At 37.1% G+C, this 27,354-nt stretch overlaps 1 protein-coding gene and 1 pseudogene across 4 annotated transcripts in view; one reads left to right on the top strand and one right to left on the bottom strand.

Moving 5' to 3' along the window:
* Positions 1-27,354, top strand: part of OPHN1 (oligophrenin 1) — a 391,423-nt gene that overhangs the window by 278,936 nt on the left and 85,133 nt on the right. The gene's annotated exons all lie outside the window — the stretch shown is intronic.
* LOC104653382 (akirin-1-like) lies at positions 11,175-27,142 on the bottom strand (annotated as a pseudogene).

Raw genomic sequence — 27,354 nt, 5'->3', positions numbered from 1 at the left:
GAAAGAATGCCATTATTCTTCTCAGAGGATATAATTTTACATGATTTCTGGTGAGATGTGGTGTTATTCCAAAGGCAGCTTTAGATACTGCAGTGGCAGAGGGAAACTTTTAAAATTCTGAGTTTATGATTTATTAACTTGAAGTTTCACCCTGTGTTCCCTAAGTTTTTACTTCTTACATTAATATAATTTGATTTCTGAGTTCTCAGTGTTTTCTTTTTACTTCTTTTCATAAATGTTAATGTCTGAATTCCAACTGTGTTCCTTTTTCTCATTGAAACTTGTTTGAGTGACTATGCAAACCTTCTTTATACTTCTTATTATCAATGTTATTGTCATTTCAGTGTTGTTTTTAGTCCTTCACTTTCTATCACTGCTACCCTTTATGGTACAATCTGGCCTAGTCAGTTGAGTTACCAAAAGATTAAAAAGAAAACTGTGGCCGGGAATAGTGGCTGATGCCTATAATCCCAGCACTTGGGAGGCTAAGGCGAGATCGCTTGAGCCCAGCAGTTTGAGACCAGACTGGGGAACACGCAAACCCATTCTCTACCAAAACAAACAAACCCAAAACCAAAAATTAACCAGGTGTGGTGGCGTTCTCTTGTACTTGGGAGGCTTCCAGCTCCTTGGAGAGGCTGAGGTGGGAGGGTTAACCAGGAGGTCAAAGTGGCAGTGAGCTGTGATCATGCCACTGCTCTCAAGCCTGGGTGACAGAACAAGACTCCATTTCAAAAAAAGAAATGAAAAGAAAGTTGTAGTTTTTCCTGAACAAGTCCTGAAATGCCTTTCCCAAATGCATCGAGGGTCTTTAGGATCACCTCCAGGTTTGGTAATTTGTTAAAAGAACTCACAAGTTGTGAGTCACAAGATATATTGTTACTCATGGCTGTGATTTATTATGATCAAAAGGTACAAAGCAAAATTAGCAATGGTAAAAGGCACATAAAGTGATGTTCAGAGGAAACCAGACACAGGCTTCCAGGAATCCTTCAGTGGAGTCACTTGGGATGTACAAAATTCCTCCAGTATTGCTTGTGACAGCACATATCAAGTGTTGTCTACCAGGGGATATTATTAAATTATTAATTGGCAAAGGTTTACTGGGGGCTAGTTATGAAGGCAGCCTCTGTCCAGCACATGCGAAAATGCTAGACCCCCAGAAGGAATGCAGGTATTCAGCATAAAAACCACATTGTATAAGCAGTCTAGGCATAGTGAGTCATGTTATCGGTTCTAGTAGTCACTGTTTCCTCAGCCCCATTAACAGCTGTGGATGGGCCTTTGTCATCATCAAGGTACCAGTTTCCCAAAGAAATCTGATTTTATTTTGTTGTCTCTTGGTGTCAAAAACATAAAACCATTTTTCCTCTCCTAGACAACTTCAACTCTAATGCCTTCACTACCAAGCACAGCTTCAAACTTCTAGGGAGCTTCTCTCTGTAACTAATTGGAAAATCTCTTTTCTGACCTCCTTACCCTGTATGGAGGCTGTTGGTTTTATATTTAGTAAATAATTAAACAACAACATGTTTTTTAAAACGTTTGTACTGAGGCCTGACATTGGGTAGTTTCTTCCTGCAGTCAGGTTACCTGTCAGAGATGGTGCATGACTCCAAAGAGCATTAATGCATGTTTTTTGTTATCTGAAGTACTTTTGGGGCTTCCAAAATCGTCCTGAAGAGCCCGTGTTTCTTTAGTAAAAGAGGTTTTCAAGTGTGAATCCAGGACAAAGGAAGTCAAATGAAAACCTTGTTCTATAGGAGTCTTAAAAGAAAAGCTAAGAGGCCACTAATCATGAACTCAAATTTGTAGAAACTGAGCAATTTCAACCAGACTTGACAGAAAGATCCTTGCAAGAGAATATATACCAGTAGTAGCACCTAACTCTCATCCAGGTTTTTTAAGCTATGTAATTTCCATTTGACCACTTATTATTTATAGATTGAATTTGATCATAGATTTTCATTAAATAAAATAAAGCATAGCCACAATTCTAGTGCTGTGCATAACCTATCCTAGCAAACCTTTCACACACGCCATGTCTGAGATATTCTCAATATTGTCACAAATAATCCCTAATCACGTATGTCAACATCCTGCAGGTTAAGTCAAACAAAAGCTGAGAATAGGGAAATGTGTAAAATAATAGATGTTATCTGAGGAGTCCTATTTAGAGTGATTGCCAGATCCATATTTTTCACATAATTTTATTCCTCAATAACTGGTTCTTTGTCACAATGAAAGACATTTGATGTTATCTGAAGCAGACATTTGACATTTGATGTTATCTGAAGATTTTATTTCATAAGCTTCCACATTAATGATGCTGTTTACTAATAGAATATCTGTCCTTTACCAACATAATACCAGCTGTGAAAAAGATCTTACTGCTTTTAATTAGTAATTGCATATTTGTCCCTATCTCACTATATTGTAATATTTTATTTTTAGTCTGTCTCCTATACTACACTATGTATGTTCTTTAAGACTTTGAATTATTCTTTGTCTTTTACATTTATATAACACCTACGTGAGCATGCTCTTACAAGAATTTCCCAGGGTCATATGGACTGGAATATTATTGCTTGTGTCCTTTGTTAATTGCATCTAAAACATAGGCTAGGCACTGCTAGGTTTCAGTTATCTGAGTAGATGTTTAATCAACATTTGAGAAACTATGGGAAAATTAAGGGCAAGTGATGATGGTGGGACTTGAAGCCTGTTTTCCAGGGGCCCCAGTGGTGAATATCATTTGCAGGACTGTCCAGACACAGGGACAACTCCCTGTCATTTGTGACTCTTCCCATCTTGGCTCTTGCCTCTCTGGTTTCTTTCTTTCTTTCTTTCTTTCTTTCTTTCTTTCTTTCTTTCTTAATCAGCATCACCATCATTTCTGCTATTAAACTGTTACCATCTTATATCTTCTCTCCCTCTTTTGGCTCTTTCTTTCCTGGCCAGAGTGTACTTCTGGTTCCTTTTGGGGCATCCAGTTTCTGACCTTTTTCTCTCTGTTTCTCTCTCGTTTACTTTCTCTCTTTTGAAATATAATTTATACTTTATTAAAATCAAACAATCCTTGCAACTCTAAAAATTGTATTTTTATGGCATCATATAACTTCATTGTTCTTTACCAAACTTAAAGATTTAAAATGATTTGTACTATATCTTAAATATCCTTGCAACTCTAAAAATTGTATTTTTATGGCATCATATAACTTCATTGTTCTTTACCAAACTTAAAGATTTAAAAAGATTTGTACTATATCTTAAATATCCTGTGATTTATGAAACTTCTTAAAATAACTTAAAGTTTATATCTTGTGGCCAAGGTACTATAGACCTAGTGGGGAAGAGCCTGCCCAAGTGGACATAAACATCACATTTCACTGATTGTAAGGCACACTTTTCCACATTTCGACATCTCTTAAATTCGGATTCATCTTACGCTTCACAGTATAATTGGCGAATTTTTTCCTTAATATTACAAATGATAATGATGGGACTTACAATTAAAGGCATCTTAGATTTGAAGTAGCCAAGGCTTAAGAAAGTTTACAAAGTCTGACTGGTAACCTTCACACACGGAAGTTTTCTTTGCATGTAGTCCTTCTCTTCTTCACTGCCCTTGAGATGGGATTTGTTCCCTTGACCTTGACCCCCTTCGTGGGCAGAAACTGGAGTGGCTCATTTCACCCAGACTGCAGTCCATGGATGGCTAAGTGTTAACAGCTCAGTAATGGGTAAGGGTGACAGGATCCTGCAACTGCCCTTTTTGACACCGAAGTTCTTGTTTGGTGTCTAGGAAGAATCAGGTCATACAAACTATTTGAAGGGTAGCGTATGCAGAGGATTTATTGGGCGACAGAAGTGACTTTTAGCGGGATGGGGAATTGGAAAGGTGATTGTGCAGGAAGAAGGTAATCTTCCCTGAAGCCTCACTATCTGAAGTTAGCTGCATCTATCCGTAGTCTTTGCTGCTCAGCCGAATGTATCCCGGAGGCTCAGCAGCTTGCATCCCCAACTGCTTGCATCAGCCACTTGTATTGCTCTTTTTTTTTTTTTTTTCCTGCCAGCTGATCTGGTTTTCATGGGCACAGGATAGGGGGCGGGGTAGGCCAAAAAGGCAATTATTTGGATGGAAAAATGGGGTCAGCTGTTTTCACTTATGGCTAAGGTTCCAGGCTTGAGGGTGAGGTTTAGCCAGGAGCCCAGCCCTTCAGGGTCAGCTGTTTTCACTTACGGCTGAGGTTCCAGGCTTGAGGGTGGGGTTTAGCTGGAAGCCCAGCAGTTTCATATCACCCTCACCAGGTTGCTTCATGCTGGCCTGCAAGTGGTTCTGGTTATGCTGGCCTCTCTTGAGTCTTTCAGTTAAATCTTTATTGGATATTTACTGTGTGCTAAGAAATGTGGTAAGTGCTAGAGAGAAAGATGAGGAAAATCATACATGGTCTTTGCTTTTCTGTTTATAGACTCTTCTAAAATAGTGTTAACCATTAGCATTATAAAATGGCCCAATCATAGGCCAGATCATTCTGTTGTTCCTGTGGTGTCAAGATTTCTTAATCTTTCTGTCTTACATAAGGAAGGAGCCATTCTGTGTGATCATTTAGGACTCTGTATCCAGTAACGCTGTATGGGTGTAGTAACAGTTTGGGTTGACTACTTGAAGGTGGTTTACCTCCTCCATGCCTTCATCCTTTACTTCTCAGATGTTTTCTTCATACTGTCTAGATCCAATAGGTTGCATCTGTTTTTGTCAAACTTCCCAACGAATTATATATAGCAAGTCTAAATGGAGTTGCTGTAGGGTTTAGTTTCCCTCTTTACTCAGTGATGATTTGATACAGCTCCAGGGAATATTCCACTGGGAATGTGTGTCAACTGGCACTTGCTCAAGCCTACGGTGAAGCAGTTATTTCATTTCTTATATTCAATTATTCTTAAGAGGTTGGTGTCTGGGTTCGAGATTTCTTAGTCCCCTATCTATTTTCTTAGCGTTCTCTGCTGGAATCTATAACCAACTCCCCGATGGACTACAGGCAGCCAACATGCACTCTCTTGGTAGGACCTTGCCGGCAGTGAAGTTTGCGTTTGTTTAGTAAATTTAATTAATTTTATATTGGTTATAAATGTACTTGGCACAAAATTTAAAAATTGCAAAAGGTAAACAGTAAAAAGAAAGTCTACTTTTGACCCCTGGCTCCTAGCCACCCCATTGCCATCCCAGGAAGCAACTATAGTTACCAGTTTCTCTAACTCTAGTATTTTTTTAAAATAACTTTTTATTATGTACAATCTAAAATGTATATGGAAGAGGACAATATGAAGAGCCTCTTGTTCATCATCTTGCTCCAACAGTTATCAACAAATAATCAATCTTGTGCTAGCTCTACTCCCATCCACTTTCTTGGATTACTTTGAAGTGGATTTCAGATGTCATATCTAAAAGATGTGCCTCTTTAAAAAAAATATAGCCATAATACCATTTTCACACTAAAAAGCAAAAATAATTCCTTAATATCATTACACTTAAAATTTTTCAGTGATTTGTTTTGTTTTACAGTTTGATTGTTTGAATCAGGATCCAAATAAGGTCCACACATTGCATTTTGTTAAGTCTTGAACCTCTTATAATCTATAGCTCCCCTCACTTTTGTTTTTCTTTTCATTTATTTGTGGGAATAACTGGGTGGTTTATTCTGTAGAATTTCCCTACATTCTCCTGATTCTGTTACCAAATATAGTCTGGTCACTGTTTTTCCTATACATTGGTATTTTGATCTAGAGGCTTAATCAGTTGTAGGTTTAACTTTTTGGCAAAAATACTTTAGAGGTGGTATTCAGTTTTAATTTTACAGATAAGCCAGGTAAGTTCCTGGTTACTTTTCATTTGTTTGTTTTGTTGTATTTACAACATAGTTTCGAACTACATGGGCTCTATAGTCAGACTATATCAGCTCCACAACTTAGTAGCTGTATGACCTTGGGAAAGTCATTTCAAGCTCAATGCATTTCTCCTTATTTGTAGATTGTGGATCATAGTAGCATGTAATTAATAGTACTGTTGTGAGGAATAACCACATTCAATGTGTGTAGAGCATTTTGAACAGTGTCTGTCTTTGAGTAGGCATTCAGTGCACATTAATTATTATGGTACTATATTTTTATTTCTCCATTGTCTCGTATGGTATAGCCAGGGCTGCCATATTGTTCTACTCCAGGGGTCACTGTTTATCTTGTAGGCTTTTGAATGATGCTTGTTATGGTGCTGTACAATGAGTAGTCTGTGTGGCCATATGTAGCAGCCCATATATTCATACAATATATCAACTTGTATTGTTCAGCTCTTTTATGTTTTTCATAGCACTATGATTTTATAAACAGGATTTAGTGTCCATCTCGATTTCTTGTTAGGACAGTCATCTATCACATTGGCTCTTTGTTTCTGTACCCCTCTTCCTTGAAATGTACATGTGTATGTGCCTATAGATACACATCACATGCATTTTCAAAGTCAAAGCTAAATGATATTCCTCTTACAACCTCTCTTCCAACTGAGTGATGTGAAGATCATGTAACTTATACTGGTTTCCTCTTAAAACATCTATGGAGAGTTGAGGCTATCAGCCAGATACCAACAAAGAGGCAGTGAATCAATCAGCAGCATGCCTAGGGGGCTGTGTGGACATGCTCACCAATCTCATGTTTTTATATGATCTGTCCTTGGGATCTGGCCAAGGGTCTTGGTATTTTAATCAATATGAGATAGATACTTTCAAAATTAGGTGGCCCATGATAAGCTGGACATCATTTTTGTCAAGTTTAATAGTTTCTCTGTGAAAAAAAATAGTTTTTTTGTGTGTGTATGTCTCCTCCTTAGATCTGGCATAGAAGGCATTTATGGAAAAGTATACCTTTCTATACTGCACTTGAGAGGTGGTAAGCCTGTGCACAGGGAAGAACAGATTAGGTCATTTATAAAATGTTACTCATATCATATCTAATTTAATAAAAATATCAATATAACTTCTACAGATGTGACACCAGGGAATTAAAGAATACAGAATCCTGATTATTAAAGTTTTCTAATGCTCAACTATTTCATTCATATATACACATATATATATATAGACACAGGCACAGCTAGCCAAACAATATATAGTTAAGGTAAACCTTTACAAGATGTCAGTTCTAGTCTTAGTCAAACCAGTAGCAGGTTTAGCTCATGGAATAGTTTACATGGAATGTGCTTAGGAAGGTCTGACTTCAAAGAACCTTTAGTCAGAGCCCAAGCGACTTTCTCAGCCCTCTCTGATGATTTCATTTTTCTCTTGGCTAATATATTTTATCCATCAGTGTCAGGTTGGGCCAGAGATGCTTGATTTTGAGATAGAGTCATTATTTTTTAGGTTTTTAGAAAAACAATTAAATTTATTAATGTTTATTATATATATGGGGATAGAGATAGATGTAGATTTATTAATCTATATCTTCTAAGGTCCCCATATTGTTGACTAGAGTTGGCAGATGGGCCACAAGCCCAGCATGTCTTTACCCAGGCTTACCCAGGTAAACAAATGCAAATTCAGATTCTAACATGCTCTTTATGTATGTGTTGCCAAAGCGGACACATAAAATGCTCTTCATAAATTAGTCCCTTGTATTTCCTTTCCTATGATTTAACTCATGTTTTTATTGATACAGGCTCATTTAATATTACCTATAACCATTCACTGTATGAAAGATTGCTGTTATGTTTGGCCAATAAAACGTAAATTGGCAGAGTTGGTCCTGCCAAATGCTAACATCTTGGCCCATCCTGCCTCATATTGTGTCACTCCTCCCATATATGCTTCCTCATATTCATAGTAGATATAGTATTCAAGAACTTTACATACAGCAGAAATATTTTTACTCATATTTACTTGTCCATCTAATTTCTTACTCAAAATACTATAACCAGCAAATTTGTCACTGTGGTTTAATCACAACACAAAAACATACCACTGATACAGCACTTACTATATGCCATGGTTTATAATAAGCACTAGATAAATTTTTGCTTATTTAAACCTCACATCATGTGTATGAGTTAGGTTTTATTATTCCATTTTACAGATGAAGAAAATAAGACATAAAATTTAAGTAAATTTCAAAAACTAGATCCAGAATTTGAATTGAGATATTTTGACGCTAGCATCTACAATCTTAAACACTGCCATTTTTACTACTAAAATTATGACTTGTTACAGTTGCCTTTGTTTCTTCGTTTTATATATGTCTGTGTATATGTACATGTATATGTGTGTGTGTGTATATATATATATATATATATATATATATATATATGTATTTTATCTTGGCCTATAGAACCCAGCATCGCACAGTCTAGAGAACTTTTTGTGCTGATGGAAATGCTCCTTATTTATATATTCTGTCCAATATTGGGAGGCACTAGGCACATGTGGCTATGTCCTTTTGAAATATGTCTAGTTAGAATAAGGAACTTTGTATTTAATAATATTTAATTTTAATTAAAATTTTAAATACCATATATAGCTAGTAGTGGCCCTATTGGATAGCACAGATTTCAGAACAACACCTGACTTAGGGATGACACTCAATACATATTTGTTAAAGGAAGTAATGACTTCCGGATTTATTTCTCCAGCTCATATCTCTCCCGTGACCTTCAGATTCATGTATGTAATTTCTTATTTGACATCTTCACTGAATTTCTAGTAGACATTTTCAAACTGTCTATTAGACAGTTACAAAGACATGTCCAAAATGAACTATTGATTTTTCCCTCCAAACGTACTCTATAAGCTTCTCCATTTCAGTTTCTTTTACTCTCTGAGACTAAAATCTTTAGTCATGTATGATTTCTGACATCTAATCTATCAACAAATTCTGTAGGCTCTTATTTCAAGTTATATACATAGTCTGATTACTTCTAGTAACCTCCACCAGTTTTACTAAAATTTAAACCACAGCCATTTTTGTTCCATGTTATTGCAATAGACCTTTTATGTGTCTCTTTTACCCTTTTACTGTTGTCTCCAAAGCAGTTACACTGTTCTTCTGTATTCATGTGAGGTCAGAGCAGAGCATCCTTTGTTTAAAAGTCACCAGTAGTTTTTCATCTCATTTAAAGTAACAGCAAAAGACCTTCCAATAGCCCAAAAGCCCTATGTAATCGCCCCCGCCCCTCCCACCAATACCCTGTTACTTCTTTTGATCTCATCATTTTTAATACTCTCTCCTTTATTCCACTTTGCTTTCACTGGCTTCTTTATTGTTTCTTTTCTTTCTTTCTTTCTTTCTTTCTTTTTTTTTTTTTTTTTTTTTTTTTTTTTTGAGAAGGCGAGGTAAACAAATAGCTTTCAACTAAGCTTGTTAACACTATAATGAAAATGTACAAAGAATAATGTTGCAGTTTTTGGTTCGATTTAAGTCAAAGACATTCATTAATAAGGAATCTTTGAATGTGAATATTCCAGAAATTTCTCTAAGCCATCTGATGAGAACAACTGTCTCTCAATATTACCTTACTTTGGAAGGTATTGGCATACATTTGAATTAAACTCAGATTTTTTCAAAAGAAGTCCTAATGAAAGAAACTATTCTATATTCAAACTAAAAGGATATAAATAGAACGTTTCTTTCCAGAAACAATAAAGGAAACAAGGCATTTTGTAAAATATGGCCCAGAATAAGTCTCAGTAAAAAATAAATGTATACTTCCACCTGCTCTAAACAGAGGCTATTTTCTGTTCCTCAGCCTTGGAAACAAGGTGATGAACAGCCTGTCTGTGACTTCGGGCAGGGGGTTGCCAAAAAAGAGCTCAAGCAGTTGACCATGGATCCCTAAAATGAATTTGGGAGAACCTGACCAGAGGATCCAAATTCTGTTTTTAATAACTGATACAAAGGTGAAGTGGCTCCTCTCAAGCAGTAGTGCTGCCGGGGCCCGGCCCTGGCCCTGGCCCAGGCGCAGCTCTGAGCTCACCTGTTATTATCCCAAGCAAACCTTGATGTTCCTGCTCCAGGGTAGACCTTTTCCCTCTAGGACTTCAGTGTCCAGGGAGCTCTGTGATTGTGTGAATGAGGTGAGTGCTGACTCTATGTGAGTATTTTAAGACTTGGAGTCAAAGAACTTTTTCTAACACACTTAGGCAGAGTCCACGTGTCAATGGCCCATCTCCAGTTTGTTCTGATTTCTCACCACATATTTGTAGGTCTAGGAGAGCAGACCTTTGCTATATTATCATAATCACAGCTGATGTCCTTTGCTTTATTATCATAATCATAGCTGTGATTCATATTCTGTGCCTGAAAACAGTCCCTGTATTTAACAATAATACCTACACATAAAAACAATCCACTGTTGCAACTTGTATAGTCTCACATGTTAATGATCTTCTTTAGACCAATAGACCAAGCAAATGTTTTTTGTTTTTTTTTGTTGAGGTTTTTTTTTTTTTTGAAACAGAGTCTTGCTCTGTCACCCAGGCTGGAGTGCAATGGCGCAATGTTGGCTCACTGCACCCTTTGCCTCCCAGGTTCAAGTGATTCTCCTGCCTCAGCCTCCTGAGTAGCTGGGACTACAGGCACCTGACACCATGTCTGGCTGACTTTTGTATTTTTAGTAGAAACGGGGTTTCACCATGTTGGCCAAGCTGGCCTCGGACTCATGACCTCAGGTGATCCACCGCCGCTGCCTCCCGGAGTGATGGGATTACAGGCATGAACCACAGTGCCCGGCCAAGCACATGTTTTTAACCATAATTGTCGTGCATCAGACTCACAGCCAGAATCCCCAAGATTAAAAAAAAAAAAAATTGCACAATGCAAATAATAACTTGAAATACACATACACACACTCTCTCACACACTTCTTACAGATTGTGCTTGGGGATCCTTGATCTGTTGAGTGCCACTGAAGGCATATTTTGCTAAACTGCTGCTCCAAGTATTTTTGTTTGGAAACTCTTTCACAGTAGGGCACAGCTGTTTACTGGACCAGTAAAAAAGAAAGAAAATGCGTGTGGCAATCAGAAAGTTTTAATGTCTTTCAAGTTGACGAACCTGCAGAAATGTTCGGCTGTTCTCAGGATGCAAAGGTGGAGCTGAAATGTGATATCAAACCAGTTGCAGAAAGTGTACAGCAGCCGTCTCTTGAGATCAAACCTGGTACCCAGATATGCAACAAAGCTTCAGGACACATAGCTTGTTGGCTTTGTCCCATACCGCTGCATAATCTGATCATGTGTGAATTTCACAAAAGATTCATTCATATTGTTCTGCTAGTTTAGTATTGAGGATTTGCTCATACTGCTCCCAAATCTTACCTTCATAGTCTAAGACACGCTCACATGTCACTCCAGTTTGTCAGAGGGTAAAGGTGGGCTTGTCCTTCTTTATCCATTAGGAACCTGGAGAGCCAAGTGCTATGAGTGCTGAGGAGTGAGGTTGACTTTCCGAAGCACAAGCTTCACTCTGATTAAGAACAACTTCTAAATGTCTCCACCTCTGATAACGACTAGATTCTTGTTTTATGTTATGAAAAATTTGCTCCGGAGTTGGAAGGCTCCGCTCGCTGCCGGGTGGGGCGGGCTGCTGCAGACTTGGCGGTGGGGTCTGCATCTGAAGCGGCAGCGACGGCGGCTTGGCGTCCCAGTGCTTGAGGCCCTGAGTGGGGCCGGGCAGAGGGGCGCCACGCCGCCGCTTCGGGGAAACCGGGACTCTGTAGCGCCTTCCCGAACTACGTGGGCCGCTGCAGCGTCGCCCCGCTTACCAGGCCGCTGAGGGGCCAGGGACCGGGAGCGGACGCCCTGGTAAGTGCGGCCCAAGCTCCGGCTCCTCACCGGGGGCTCGCCAGCCAAGTCCTTTGTTTCTTTTTCTATTGAGATACAAGCCAGTCCTTTTAATTTGTGGATTCTGTATTGCTGAATTCTCCTGGCATTTAAATTTATTTGTCACCCCTGGTATATTCATTCGTACTTGCTTGTATATTTCTTCTTTTTTGATAAAGTTAGGTTATGGCTTGCCTTTGTTAATTTTTTCAGAAAATTGTGATTTTGATTTAGCATTAGATCTGTTTTTCTATTCTCTACCTCATTAATTTCTGCTCTTATGTTACTGTTTTCCTTTTCATTTGCTTTGTTGTTTCTTTTGCCTTTTCAGCTAAGAAAGTAATTTATTTTTAATTCTTTTATTGGTGAACGTGTTTAAGTTAGTGAATTTTCCTCTAATTACCTCATTAAATATATCCCATAGATTTTGATATGTAGTGTTTTCATAGTCATGTTTTAAAAACATTCTGTGATTATAATGTGTATTTCTTTCTTTAAAGAATTATTTAAGAGAAAGCTTAAAATTTCCCATGTGGAATGGACTTAAAAAGTGATTTCTACCTTTATCACATTATTATTATATAATGTTTATAACATATCAACTTTATGGAATTTACTGATTTTTTTTTTTTTTTTTTTGGTAACCTAATATATGATCACTTTTTGTTAGTGTTTCATGTGAAATTGAGAAATGCAGTCTCTATTACCAGGACATAAAATTTGATATATTATCTGTAAGATTGTTATTTAGGTCTTCTACATCTTGACTTACTATTTATCCACTTGATTTGTTCTTTAATGAAAATTATGTGTTAAACTTTCTTATTTTTAGTGTTCTTTTATATACCTCTCCTTGCATCTCCTGTATTTTTGCTTTATAAAGGTGGTGGTTGTATTACTTGATGCACTGCTATTTAAAAATTGCCATATCTTTGTTTGGACAATGGTTTTTAGCATTTAAACTGTTCTTTGCGGCCAGGCACAGTGGCTCATGCCTGTAATCCCAGCACTTTGGGAGGCCGAGGCAGGCGGATCCCTTGAGGCCAGGAGTTCAAGACTAGCCTGGCCTACATGCCAAAACCTTGTCTCTACTAAAAATACAAAAATTAGCTGGGTGTGGTGGTGTGTGCCTGTAGTGCCAGCTACTTTGAAGGCTAAGGCAGGAGAATTGCTTGAACCTTGGAGGTGGGAGGTTGTAGTGAGCTGAGATTGCACCACTAAACTCCAGCCTGGGCCACAGAGCAAAACTTCCTCTCAAATAAATAACTAAATAAAGTGTTCTTTGTTTTATTTAATGCTTTTTGGCTTGAAATCTATTTTGTTTGATATTGATTCCATTTGCCTGGTAGACCTTTGACCATCCCTGAATTTTCCTCTTTTGCTTCACATTTCTTTAACCGCCCAGTCTTCACAGGGTATGTCTCCCTTATTTTTGCCACCTCGTCTCTTACAAATGATACCTTTCAACGTCTGCCTTTTGAAGACTGCATAGAAGACATTTCCCCAAGGTTCTAATCTACCCCAGTTTGTCATTATTTTTATGCTTTGTGTGGACCTTGTTTTTCTGGTTGTGATTTCAGATTAATCTTAGGCTACCGGCCTCTTCTTTTCTCATTAACACACTCATTTCAGCATTGTCCTTGCTCCCTGGAAAGACTTATAGAAGTAATATGTGTGATAACTTGCTGGGATTTCTTGTTTTTTTCCTACTTTCTATTTAATATTGAAGTCTTTTATTATATGGGTGTTTTGTTTCGTTTTGTTACATGAAGGGCATGGCTTTATGTTTTTCTGGTGGTTCTATATTGTTTTGTGGAGGATATGTTTGGAAATTTTGATTTACATCGTCACAATTGTCTTAACAATGTTTTCCATATAGATAAAAATACTTTGTAAATATTTTAATGGCTACATGATATTATGATACAAAAATATACCATAATTTTTTCAGTAATTTCTCTCTTTAGCATGCTAGTTTTTTTCTTTTATGTAATGACATATTTGTACCTAAGTTAATCCCAATACATGCTTTGGGTAGATTTGCCAAAATATAATTTTTGCCTCAAGGTTATAAATATTATTATTAATCTTGATATAGTTTGAATACAGGGAGAATCAATGGGTATATGGATTTATTTTATGCTGCTAACTAGGGTAGCCGCTACCCTTTTTTCAGGTAGCACCTTACTCTTTTACATATCTGTTAGAAGCCTGGCCTGAAATCACTAGTAGGTACCAGTGTGGCTATTTCTGGTGGTTACAGCCAGCATCTCTATTGAGTAACAAAACCTTGTGCCAACATTAGTTATTAAGTTTTTGGAAATCTTCCACCTCCATGGATTATAACATTTGTTGTTCAGTGGTTGGATTTTCTTTACTTAGTACACACACTTGTCTTATAAACAGCAATAACGAAAGAACAAGTGGCCTTTCCTTTATTCTGGCATCCTTTATCCTGGCATCCCTGGGTTTTATAATTGAAGATGAGGGGTGATGATTAAGAGCCTAAAATACGACTGGCAAGGCTGTAACTTGGTGAAACTAATCAATCTTCGCATTAGTCATTACTGCCTTCGTGGCTCATGTCAGAGCGTTATGGGCTTATTTCTGCCCACGCTTTCTGTTAGTCACTTGTTTTTCCTCTCACTTGATCTGTTTTATCAACTGCGATTAATCAGAGCTGGGCTTACTATTCATGCAACTAGATTTTTCACGGTAATATTATATTATCTACCATTTCCTGAATTAACTGGGGCACTCTGACATGATCTATGTACTTTTGGTGAGCCATTGTAACTTTCTATAGCTGTTTTGTTTCTGAATTTAAAAATAGCATTGTGTTTTTATTTGAGTGTGGTGGTTAGAATTTTTACCAATATATTTACTTTGATTATTTTTACTTCCAATCTTATTATCCATCACATTACGTGGTAGATGACTTAGCAATATTTAGACAGCAATTCTACAAACCAGCCTCATCCTAGAATCACCTTTGAGACATTATTGCTTTTTTTAAAATACGAACTGCCAGTCCTCATCATGGACCCAATGAATTAATCTCTTGCATTGGGATCAAGGAATCTGCATTTTAAACATCTCCCCAAGTGACTCTCATGCAATTTGGTACCTGGCTGTAGACTCAGTTTCGAGATACAAAGTTTAATGCATACCCTACCAAATCATGACCCCAGTACAGCTCTTATGTGGTCATCTTTGTGCTAGTTTTTAGAGGTTGTCACCCCTGCTCTAGATACTTGGCATGCTCCAGGGTGCATTCAAAGCTTTATTTTCTCCATATGTTTAGAAAGTCATTCCTTAACCCAAGAACCTATTAAAATTCACTTCTGTCTTCTTTGTATTGTTTAGCGGTTGTATTTTACATTTTATCTCCTCCATGCACTTGAAATTGAATGTGTTGTTTGGTTGTGAAATAGAGACCTTAGTTTTTCCCAAATAGTTAATTGTCTATGTTCCGTTTTTTTAAACAATTCTGCTTTTTTTTTCCCACCAGTTTAAAATGCTGCTTGTACTGTACATTAAGTTCTTATATTTACATGGTGGTCTTATTCTGAGCTTTCATTTTTTTCCACTGGTCTAACTATTCTACTGTAATACTACTATGACCATGCCACATTATTAATCATTTTCCTTTTGTAGCACAAACCTTCCACAATTATTCTGTTTAAAAAATGTTTCATTTGTTTTGCTACTTTATTATTCCATGTAGACTTTACATTATTTTATCACATTCCAGAAAATTAGCTTGTTAGCATTTTGATTACAATTATACTAAATCTATTAATTAATTGGAATCAAGTTGTAACTTGCAATATTTAGTCTTTTTATCCAGGATCACAAAATTTTGTTTTTCATTTACACAAGTTTTTTTTTGTGTGTGTGTAATACTTTTCTTTAGGTAAGTCCTGCATATTTATTTATATTAATTCTGAGACTTAAATAAATGTCTCTCCTCTCTTGCTCTCTCATACGTGTGCACACACACATACACAGTGCCGTTTTTTCTATTACAATTTTGAAGTGGCTATTATTAGTATATAGGATGCTTATGACTTTTACATCTTTATTCACTGACCAGCAATTTTAACAAGCTTTCTTGTTAATGTTAAAAATATATCAATAGGACTAAGCATGGTGGCTCATGCTTGTAATTCTAGCACTTTGTGAAGCCAATGCAGGAGGATCACCTGAGCCTAGGAGTTCTAGACCAGCCTGGGAAACATAATGAGACCCCATCTCTACAAAAATAAAAAATAGAAAAATTGCCAGGCATGGTGGTGCAGGCCTATAGTCCTAGCTAATTGGGAGGCAGAGGAGGAGAGGTCCCTTGAGCCCAGGAGTTTGAGGCTGCAGTGAACCATGACCACACCATTGCACTACAGCCTGAGTGAAAGAATGAGACCCCTTCTACAAAGAAAAAAAAGTATCAGTAGTTTGTCACATTTTTCAGTTAGACAGTTATATGCTAGGTAAATAATGATTATTCTGTTTCTTTTCCAATAGGTTTAACTTTTCTGTTTTTGTTTCTTTTTAAAATTACATTGAGAACCCAGTGCCTCACCACCTTTGCTCTTCATTAAACTCAGTGAATAGTTTTAAAAAAGTATCAGGATTCATCTGAATCACAGCTTATGGTTTACCTGATATAGGTGGAACCTGGGTATTGTTATTTTTAAAAGCCTCTCAGATGTTTCTAGAAGCTATGTTTAAGAATCATTGTTCTAGACACTCTGACCAAGTGATAAGTAGTACTAGTGATAGCAGACATCCTTTTTTGGCTTCTGATCATAAGCTTCTCGTATTGCACCATTAATGGTGTTATGAGCTGATCATTGAGATTGACTCAGTGGTATGTTGGAGGCAGCTCATACCAGCTCCAAAGGTGTAACTGTAGACATCTTTTCTCAACTTCACATTCATTGACATTATGTTGATCAGTTCAAATTAGCCATGGTTGAACTATTCATATCATTGAAATTGACAAATGCTAAAATCAGCAGCTCCCCACCTTCTCTGTTGACTTGTTATTTACCAGCATATTAGAGTAGATCTTTATTAGCTTAAAGAAGTATTCTGGAAAAAAGAAAAAAAGTATTCCTTTATTCTTAGGCTAAGAGTAATTTTTGTCCTTCGTTATCATTTGTATTTCATTGCAGCCACCTTTTAATCACATTGTCATCGTACATCAACAAAGTTCCAAAACCTGGTGTTTCTCACTGTAAATGCTTTTTTCCAGAAGGATTCCTGTATTTTGATTCTTCAAAGAGTTTTCCTTCTATTGAACTACACTGACTTATCCTAAACCTAATACTCTTTTTATGGAGGAAACTTTTTTTTCTTCTTCATCCTTTCTCCTACCCTTCCTGTCCTCTGATACTCACCAGTCTACTCTCTGTCTTCATGAGATCCACAGACCTAAGAACTTTTTTAGTTTGTTATTTTGATTGGTTTATAGACAAGCAAGAGTCAAATTTGAGTTTGTAAGATATCAATGTGAGTTCTTGTACAAAAATTTCACATACAAATGAGTAAAAAAGTTAAAAATTCTTCCAATAATCACTGCTGTGGTGAGCCACAGATTCAGAGGGTAGGGTATTTGGGTGGAAAAGAGTGGTTCACAGTGACCAAGCTGGAGGAACAGATGGACTGCATGTTCTTCGGGCAATCCTCTATGAATACTGTCTTGTCACAAAGATGTCTGTAAGAATTAGACTATTGCTGGGCATGGTGACTCACGCCTGTAATCCTACCAGTTTGAGAGGCCAAGGCAGGTGGATCACTTGAGGTCAGGAGTTCAGGACCATCCTAGCCAATGTGGCGAAACCCTGCCTCTTCTAAAAACACAAAAATTAGCCAGGTGTGGTGAGACACACTAGTAATCTCAGCTACTCAGGAGGCTGAGGCATGAGAATTGCTTGAACCTGGGAGGCAGAGGTTGCGGTGAGCCGACATCGCGCCACTGCACTCCTGCCTGGACAACAGAATGAGACTCTGTCTCAAAATAAATAAATAAATAAATAAAAGAACAGTTGCATACTATATAGCTGGCATTGTCATTCTCTGAGATGACAAATCATCATCTTGTCAGATAAGTTTAGACCAATATGCTATACAATCAAGCTGAAATTGGAGTTGACAGTGTCTTATGAATATTAGGGATCCTAAACAGACACATGGCTAAATTGGTGTTGACTTTCACTGAGAATGGAACAGGCTTTGAGCAGGGCCATGATTTTTCTATACCTAGATTTTTGAGGGTTTTTATCCTGAAGGGATATTGAATTTTATCAAATGCTTTTTCAGTATCAATTGAAATGATTGTATGGTTTTTGTCCTCCATTTTATTGATATGATGTATGAGGATATGATATGGTTTATTAGTGTATGTTGAACTATTCTTGCGTCCCTGAGATAAATCCCACTTGGCTATGATAAGGAATTTTTAAAATTTGTTGTTGAATTTGGCTTGCTAGTATTTTGCTGAGGTTTATTTATATATATTTATCAATAGTAATGGCCAATAGTTTTTGTTTTTTGTTTTTGTTTTTGTTTTTGTTTTTTTGATGAGTCTTTGTCTCGTTTTGGTATCAGGGTAATATTGGCCTTGCAGAATGAGTTTGGAAGTACTCCCCCCTCTAGTTTTTCAGAATAGTTTGAGTAGGTTTGGTATTAGTTGTTCTTTAAATGTTTGGTAGAATTCAGCAGTAAAGCCATTAGGTCCCAGACTTTTCTTAGCTATTAAGGCTTTTTATTATGTTTTTGATCTTGTTCTTGTTATTAGTCAATTCATGTTTTGGATTTATTCCTGGTTCAATCTTCATAGGTTGTATGTGTCTAGAAATTTATCCATTTCTTCTACTTTTCCAATTTATTGGCATGTAGTTCCTCGTAGCCACTAATTACCCTTTGAATTTCTGCAGTATCAGTTGTAATATCTCCTTTCTCATCTCTGATTTTATTTATTGGGATATTCTCTCTTTTCCTCTTAATATGCCTAAAGGTTTGTCAATTTTATGTATCTTTCCAGAAAACCAACTTTTTGTTTTATTGATATTTTTGTATTACTATCCTTTCAAATTCATTTTATTTCTGCTCTGATCCTAATTATTTCTTATCTTCTATAATTTTGGGTTTGGTTTGCTCTTGCTTTTCTAGTTCATTAAGATGCATCATTAGGTTATTTATTTGAAGATATTCTTTTTGATGTATGCATTATGGCTATAATCTTTCATCTTAGTACTACTTTTACTGTATCCCATAGGTTTTAGTATGTTGCATTTCCATTACCATTTGTTTTTAAAATTTTCTTCTTAATTTTGCCTTTAGTTCACTGATCATTCAGGAGAATATTAATTTCCATGTGTTTGCATAGTTTCCAAAATTCCTCTTGTTATTGATTTCTAGTTTTTTTTTTTTTTTTTCATTGTGGTCAGAGAAGATGCTTGATATTATTATTATTATTATTTTTAATGTTTTAAGACTTGATTTATAGCTGGGTGCAGTGGCTCATCCTTGTAATCCTAGAACTTTGGGAGGCTGAGGTGGGCAGATCGCTTGAGTCCAGGGGTTCAAGACCAGCCTGGGAAATGTAGTGAAACCCTGTCCCTACTAAAAGTACAAAATATTATCCAGATGCAGCAGCACACACTTCTGGTCTCAGCTACTGGGGGTTGGGGGTGGGGGGCGCTGAGATGGTAGGACTGCTTGAGCCTAGGAGGCCAAAACTGCAGTGAGCCACTGCATTCCAGCCTGGAGTGATGGAGTGAGATCTTGTCTCAAAAAAAAAAGAAAAAAATTGTTTTGTGACCTAACATATGGTTTGTCCTTGAGAATGATCCATGTGCTGAGGTGAAGAATGTGTATTCTGTAGCCGTTTACATGAAATGTTCTGTAAATATCTGCTAGATGCATTTAGTCCATAGTGCAGATTAAGTCCAGTGCTTCTTTGTTGATTTTCCATCTGGGAGATTTGTTTAATGCTGAAAGTGGGGTACTGAAGTGTTTAGCTGTTATTGTATTGAAATCTACCTCTCCCTTTAGCTCTAATAATATTTATATGTTTGGGTGCTCCAGCATTGGGTGTATTATATTTGAAATTGTTATTTGCTCTTGCTCAATTGACCCCTTTATCATTACGGGGTCATGGTGATCTTCTGAAGATTTAGTGTACTGAGGGAAAAAATAACTTTTATTCTAGAATAGTATATCCAGTGAAAATGTCCTTCAAACTTGAAAGAGAAATAAAGACTTTCCCAGACAAACAAAAGCTGAAGGATTTCATCAGTCTGAGATCTGTCCTACAAGACAGATGACCTTTGTCTCTTACAGTTTTCGTCTTGAAATCTATTTTTTCAAATGTAAGTATAGCTACTTTGTTCTTTTTTGGTTTCCATTGGCATGGAATATCTCTTTTCCATCCTTTTGTTTTCAGTCTATGTGTGTCTTTACAGGAGAAATGCATTTTTTGTAGGCAAGGGTCATTTGATCTTATTTTTTTAATCCATTCAGTTACTGTATGTCTTTTGATTGGAGAGTTTTGTCCTTTTGCATTCAATGTTATTACTGATAAGTAATGATTTGCCTCCTCCCATTTTATTATATGTTTTCTAGATTCTATAGGCATGCTTCATTGTTTTTCATTCTTTTCTCTTTTGTGTACTCTAAATGTGTATTTTTGAATAGCCTGTCTTCAAGCTGATTCTTTCTTCTGCTTAATCATTTCTGTTATTATAAGACTCTGATGTATTCTTCTGCATATCACTTTATTTTTCACCTCCAGAATTTCTGCTTGGTTTTAAAAACTATTTCAATGTCTTTCTATATTATGTTGAATTTCTTTGAGTTTTCTAAAAATAGCTATTTTGATTTCTCTGTCTGATATGTCACATATCTCTGTTTCTCCAGGATTAGTCTCTGATGCCTTATTTAGTTCATTTTGGAAGGTCATATTTTCTTGAATGGTCTTGATGCTTGTGAATGTTCATCTGTTTCTGGGCATCGAAGAGTTAAGTAGTTAGCATAGTCTTTTTAGTCGGGGCTGGTTTGTACCTGTCCTTCTTGCAAAGGCTTTCCAGATATTTGAAAGGACTTGAGTGTTTTGATCCAAGCCATATCTGTAGTAGGGAGCACCCCATACCCAGTAATTATGTGGTTCTTGCAGATTTGTAGAGGTACCACCTTGATGGTCTTGAATAAAATCTGGAAGACTTCTCCGGATTACTAGGCAAAGACTCTTGTTTTCTTTACTTACTTCCTCTTTTGACTTATTAAATCCCCTTTTACTTTTCCCTCTACTTTTCTCAAATAAGAAGGAGTCTCTCCCCACAGCTACCACAGCTGGGAATGTGCTGAGTCATATGTGAAGCCCACAAACTTTCGTCTAAGGCCCAAGGAGTAATCTCTGAGTTTTGCTTCTGGTTATTTAGGGCCCAAAAGTTCTTTAGTCAGCATGTGATGGGTCCTGCCAGGACTGGGTTCTTCCGTTCAAGGCAGTGGGTTGCCTTCTGGCCCCAGGTGTGTGTAGAAATGTCTATGTTTCTAGGGACCGTAGGACTCTGATGAATGCCCTATGCTACTGTGGCTGAGCTGGTATACAAGATGCAAGACAAAGTTCTCTTTACTCTTGCCCCCTCATTTCTTCAAGCAGAAGGAAGGGTTCTCTTTTTGAGCCTTGAGCTGCGCTGTGTGGGGTGATACAAGCACTCCCATGGCCACCCTGTCTGGTGTCTCAGTAGGTTGCATGCCTCCCAGGTTCACTGGCTCTGAGCCTAGTTCAACACTAGGACTAATACAAGAGTTGCAGTCTTTGTGGCTTAGAGTGCCCTTCAAGTTTACTTAGGGATCCAGAGCACTTTAGCCTGCAGTGTCAAGGCATGGACCTGGGATGTATGATTCCCCTCTAGCTAGGGCTGGTTTAAATGTTCCCTGTGTGGGTTGTCCTTAGCTGAGTGCAGCCTGGCTTTGCTTTCTGGCTCTGTGACAGGGTAGCACGGAATTCAATGCCGTGTCTCATAATTGCTGCATGCTCTCTTTCTCAAGTACACAGATTCTGGTATCTCTTTTTTTTTTTGAGAAACTTTTTCTCATATTTTCTTGCCCTTTTTTACTTGGGTTATTTGTTTTCTTGTTATTTAGTTGTTTGAGTTTCTTTTATATTTTGGGTATCAGCCCATTATCAGATTTATGATTTGCCAGTGTTTTTACCCAATCCGTGAGCTTTCTTCTCACTGTGTTGTTTTTTCCCTTTTCTTTGAAGAAGCTTTTCAGTTTGGTGCAATTCCATTTGTCTATGTTTGGATTTGTTGCTTGTGCCTTTAGAGTCCTATCCAAGAAATCATTGCACAGACAAAAGTCATGGAGATTTTTACCTGTGTTTTCTTCTAGTAGTTTTGTGATTTCTGGTCTTACAGTTAAGTCTTTATTCATTTTGTGTTGACTTTTATACATGTGTGAGACAAGGTCCAATTTCCTTCTGTATGAGGATATCCAGTTTTTCCAACACCATTTATTGACTATTCTTTCCCCATTGAGTGTTCTTGGCACCTTTGTCAAAAAGTCAACTGACTGCAAGTACTTGGGTTTATGTTTGGACTTTCTATTCTGTGCCATTGGTTGATTGGCCTATTTTTATGCCAGTACCATGCTGTTGTGATTATAATAACTTCAAAATATATTTTGAGGTCAGAGAGTGTGATACCTTCACCTTTGTTCCTTTCACTAAAGATTGTTTTGACTATTTGGGGTCTTTTGTCATTTCATATGAATTTTATGATTATCTTCTATTTCTGTGAAGAAAGACATTGGAATTTTGATAGGAATTGCATTGAACTTAGAGAATGCTTTGGGGAGTATGGACATTTTAATAAGATTAGTTATTCTAATCCATGAACATGGACCATTTTTTCATTTATTTGTGTCTTTAGGTTGTTTCATTAGTGTTTTATAGTTTTTAGTATAGTGGTTATTCACTTGCTTGGCTAAATTTATTCCTAAGTTTATTTCTTTGTTTAATACTATTGTAAATGGGATTGTTTTTGAAATTTTTTCAGCTAGTTCATTGTTAGTGTGTAGAAATATGGTCAATATTAGACAGATCAATGAGACAGAAAATTAACAAGGATATTCAGGACTTGAACTCAGCTCTGGACCAAGAGGACCTAATAGACATCTGCAGAACTCTCCACCCCAAATCAACAGAATATACATTCTTCTCAGCACCATATCACACTTATTCTAAAGTTGAACACATAATTGGAAGTAAAATACTCCTCAGCAAATGCAAAAGGACGGAAATTATAACAGTCTCTCAGACCACAGTGCCATCAAATTAGAACTCAGGATTAAGAAACTTACTCAAAACTGCACAATTACATGGAAACTGAGCAACCTGCTCCTGAATGACTACTGGGTAAATAATAAAATTAAGGTAGAAATAAGTTTTTTGAAACCAATGAGAACAAAGAAACAACATACCAGAATCTCTGGGACACATTTAAAACAGTGTCTAGAGGAGAATTTATAGCACTAAATTTATAGCCCACAGTAGAAAGCAGGAAAGACCTAAAATCGACTCCCTAACATCACAATTAAACAAACTAGAGAAGCAAGAGCAAACAAATTCAAAAGCTAGCAGAAGACAAGAAATAACAAAGATCAGAGCAGAACTAAAGGAGATAGAGACATGAAAAATCCTTCCAAAAACATAAATGAATTCAGGAGCTGGTTTTTTAAAAAGATCAACAAAATAGATAGACTGCTAGCCAGGCTAACAAGGAAGTAAAGAGAGAAGAATCAAATAGATGCAATATAAAATGATAAAGGGGATATCACCACTGATTCCACAGAAGTATGAACTACTATCAGAAAATATATAAACACCTCTACACAAATAAACTAGAAAATCTAGAAGAAATGGATAAATTCCTGGCCTTTTACACCCTCCCAAGTTTAAACCAGAAAGAAGTCAAATCCATGAATAGACTAATAACAAGTTCTGAAATTGAGACGGTAAGTAATAGCCTACCAATGAAAAAAGGCCAGCACCAGATGGATTCACAGCCGAATTCTACCAGAGGTAAAAAGAGGAGCTGATACCATTCCTTCTGAAACTATTCCAAACAATAGAAAAAGAGGAACTCCTGTCTAACTCATTTTATGAGGCCAGCATCATCCTTATATTACAACTTGGCAGAGACACACACACAAAAAAGAAAATTTCAGGCCAAAATCCTTGATGAACATCAATACGAAAATCCTCAATAAAATACTGGCAAACTGAATCCAGCAGCACATCAAAAAGCTTATCCACCATGATTAAGTTGACGTCATCCCTGGGATGCAAGACTGGTTCAACATATGCAAATCAGTAAATGTAATTTATCGTATAAACAGAACCAATGTCAAAAACCACATGATTATCTCAATAGATGCATTAAAGGCCTTCAACAAAATTCAGTACCCCTTCATGTTAAAAACTTTCAATAAACTAGGTATTGATGGAATATATCTCAAACTAATAAGAGCTACTTATGGCAAACCCACAGCCAATATAATACGGAATGGGCAAAACCAGGAAGCATTCCCTTTGAAAACCGACGAAAGACAAGGATGCCCTTTCTCACCACTCCCATTCAACACAGTATTGGAAGTTCTGGCCAGGGCAATCAGGGAAGAGGAAGAAATACAGGGTATTCAAATAGGAAAAGAGGAAGTCAAATTGTCTCTGTTTGCAGATGACATGATTGTATATTTAGAAGACCCCATCATCTCAGCTCCAAATCTCCTAAAGCTGAAAAGCAACTTCAGCAAAGTCTTGGTATACAAAATCAATGTGCAAAAATCACAAGCATTCCTAAACACCAATAATAGACAAACAGAGAGCCAGATCATGAGTGAACTCCCGTTCACAATTGCTACATAGAGAATTAAATACCTAGGAATACAACTTCCAAGGGATGTGAGGGACCTCTTTAAGGAGAACTACAAACCACTGATCAAGAAAATGAGAGCGGACACAAACAAATGGAAAAACATTCCATGCTCATGGATACAAAGAATTGATATCATGAAGATTGTCATACTGCCCAAAGTAATTTGTAAATTCCATGATATCCGCATGAAGCTACTATCGACTTTCTTCACAGAATTAGAAAAAAACTACTTTAAATTTCACTTGGAACCAAAAAAGATCCTGTATAGCCAAAACATTCCTAAGCAAATAGAACAAAGCTGGAGGCATCACACTACCTGACTTCAAATTATATTACAAGGCTACAGTAACCAAAACAGCATGGTACTGATACCAAAACAGATATATAGACTAATGGAACAGAACAGAGGCCTCAGAAATAATGCCACACATCTACAATCATCTGATCTTTGACACACCTGACAGAAACAAGCAATGGGGAAAGGATTCTCTATTTAATATATGGTGTTTGAAAAACTGGCTGGCCATATGGAGAAAACTGAAATTGGACCCCTTCCTTACACCTTATACAAAAATAAACTCAAAATGGATTAAAGACATAAATATAAGACCTAAAACCATAAAAACCATAGAAGAAACCCTAGGCAATACCATTCAGGGAATAGGCATGAACAAAGACTTCATGACTAAAACACCAAAAGCAATGGCCACAAAAGCCAAAATTGACAAATGGGATCTAATTAAACTAAAGAGCTTCTGCATAACAAAAGAAACTATCATCAGGGTAAACAGGCAACCCACAGAATGGGAGAAAATTTTTGCAATCTATCTATCTCACAAAGGGCTAATATCCAGAATCTACAAAGAACTTAAACAAATGTACAAGAAAAAAAAAATGCCATCAAAAAGTGGATTAAGGATATGAACTGTATGAACAGACACTTCTCCAAAGAAGACATTTATGCAGCCAACAAACTTATGAAAAAAAGCTTATCATCACTGGTAATTAGAGAAATGCAAATCAAAACTACAGTGAGATACCATCTCACACCATTTAGAATGGTGATCATTAAAAAGTCAGGAGACAACAGATGCTGGAGAGGATGTGGAGAAATAGGAACACTTTTACACTGTTGGTGGGAGTGTAAACTAGTTCAACCATTGTGGAAGACAATGTGGTGATTCCTGAAGGATCTAGAACCAGAAATACCATTTGACCCAGAAATCCCATTACTGGATATATATCAAAAGAAATGTAAATCATTCTACTATAAAGACACATGTACAGGTATGTTTATTGTGGCACTAATCTCAATAGCAAAGACTTGGAACCAACCCAAATGCCCATCAATGATAGACTGGATAAAGAAAATGTGGCATATATACACCATGGAAAACTATGTGGCCATAAAGAAGGATGAGTTCATGTCCTTTGTAGGGACGTGGATGAAGCTAGAAACCTTCATTCTCAGCAAACTAAGACAAGAACAGAAAACCAAACACCAGATGTTCTCACTCATAAGTGGGAGTTGAAGAGTGAGAACACATGGACACAGGGAGGGAACCATCACACACCGGGGCCTGTCGGTGGGGGGGTGTGGGGGACTAGGGGCAGGATAGCATTAGGAGAAATACCTAATGTAGATGACGAGTTGATGGGTGCAGCAAAACACCATGGAATGTGTATACCTATGTAACAAATCTGCACATTCTGCACATGTATCCCCAAAGTTAAAATATATAAAAAAAGAAAAGAAATGTGGCTGATTAGCTAGCTGGTGGTACGGTGGTAGAGGCTAAACATTACTCTGATGTTCTTGTTTTTGCGTCCTCTGTTATTTTGGTTTTGCCTAAAGACTTAAACAATTATCTGAGAAGCACAGTTCTTTTAGTCATATTTCCATGAGTACATATGAGCCCAATTGACATGGTGGTAAGGTGTCATGGGTGGGGAAGTCTTCTATGAGTATGTCTCTGTCTCTGTCTTTCAGTGAGCTGTGCCCCTGGCCTGTGACTTACTTGGGAGTGACTTTAAGGGAAGTTGGGTCTGGAATTGGGTATTTCGCTTCACCTCATTCACTTAGGTTCTGATAAAACCGCAGGAGGTTATGATCTGGTAAAAATAGTTTCTTTTGAGGGCAGACCTTGTTAAGAAGGAGAGAAGGGTCTGTGAATATTTTTAAATGACTACTTATCTTTCCCCCCTGCTGGAAGCATGAAGGGAGTTTTCACCATCAAAACTTGATAGGACTCCTGTAGTTAAAACTCACCAAAGTATGGGGGCCCCTTTTGGACTGGGCCCGACTGGAGTTTTCAACTTTTCAAATCCAAACATATTGAGCCTCCAGCAATTTGTAAATTACAGATTAGATTATCCTATCCCAGTGCTGGTTTCCAAGAAGTTTTCTGCTCCTGGGCTTCTGTTACAATAAGATTTGGTTCTCTCTATCTCTCTATCTCCTCACTTTTGGGGGTAGTCATTTACTCTATGATCCCAGTTATCTGATGAATCTAAGAAGAGTTGATTTTGTTTGTTCAGTTTTTCTT

The sequence above is a fragment of the Saimiri boliviensis genome, chromosome X (assembly GCF_048565385.1).
Source record: "Saimiri boliviensis isolate mSaiBol1 chromosome X, mSaiBol1.pri, whole genome shotgun sequence".
Lineage (NCBI taxonomy): Eukaryota > Metazoa > Chordata > Mammalia > Primates > Cebidae > Saimiri > Saimiri boliviensis.
Note: the sequence above shows the minus strand (reverse complement) of the source record. Positions and strands in the feature narration are given on the sequence as shown.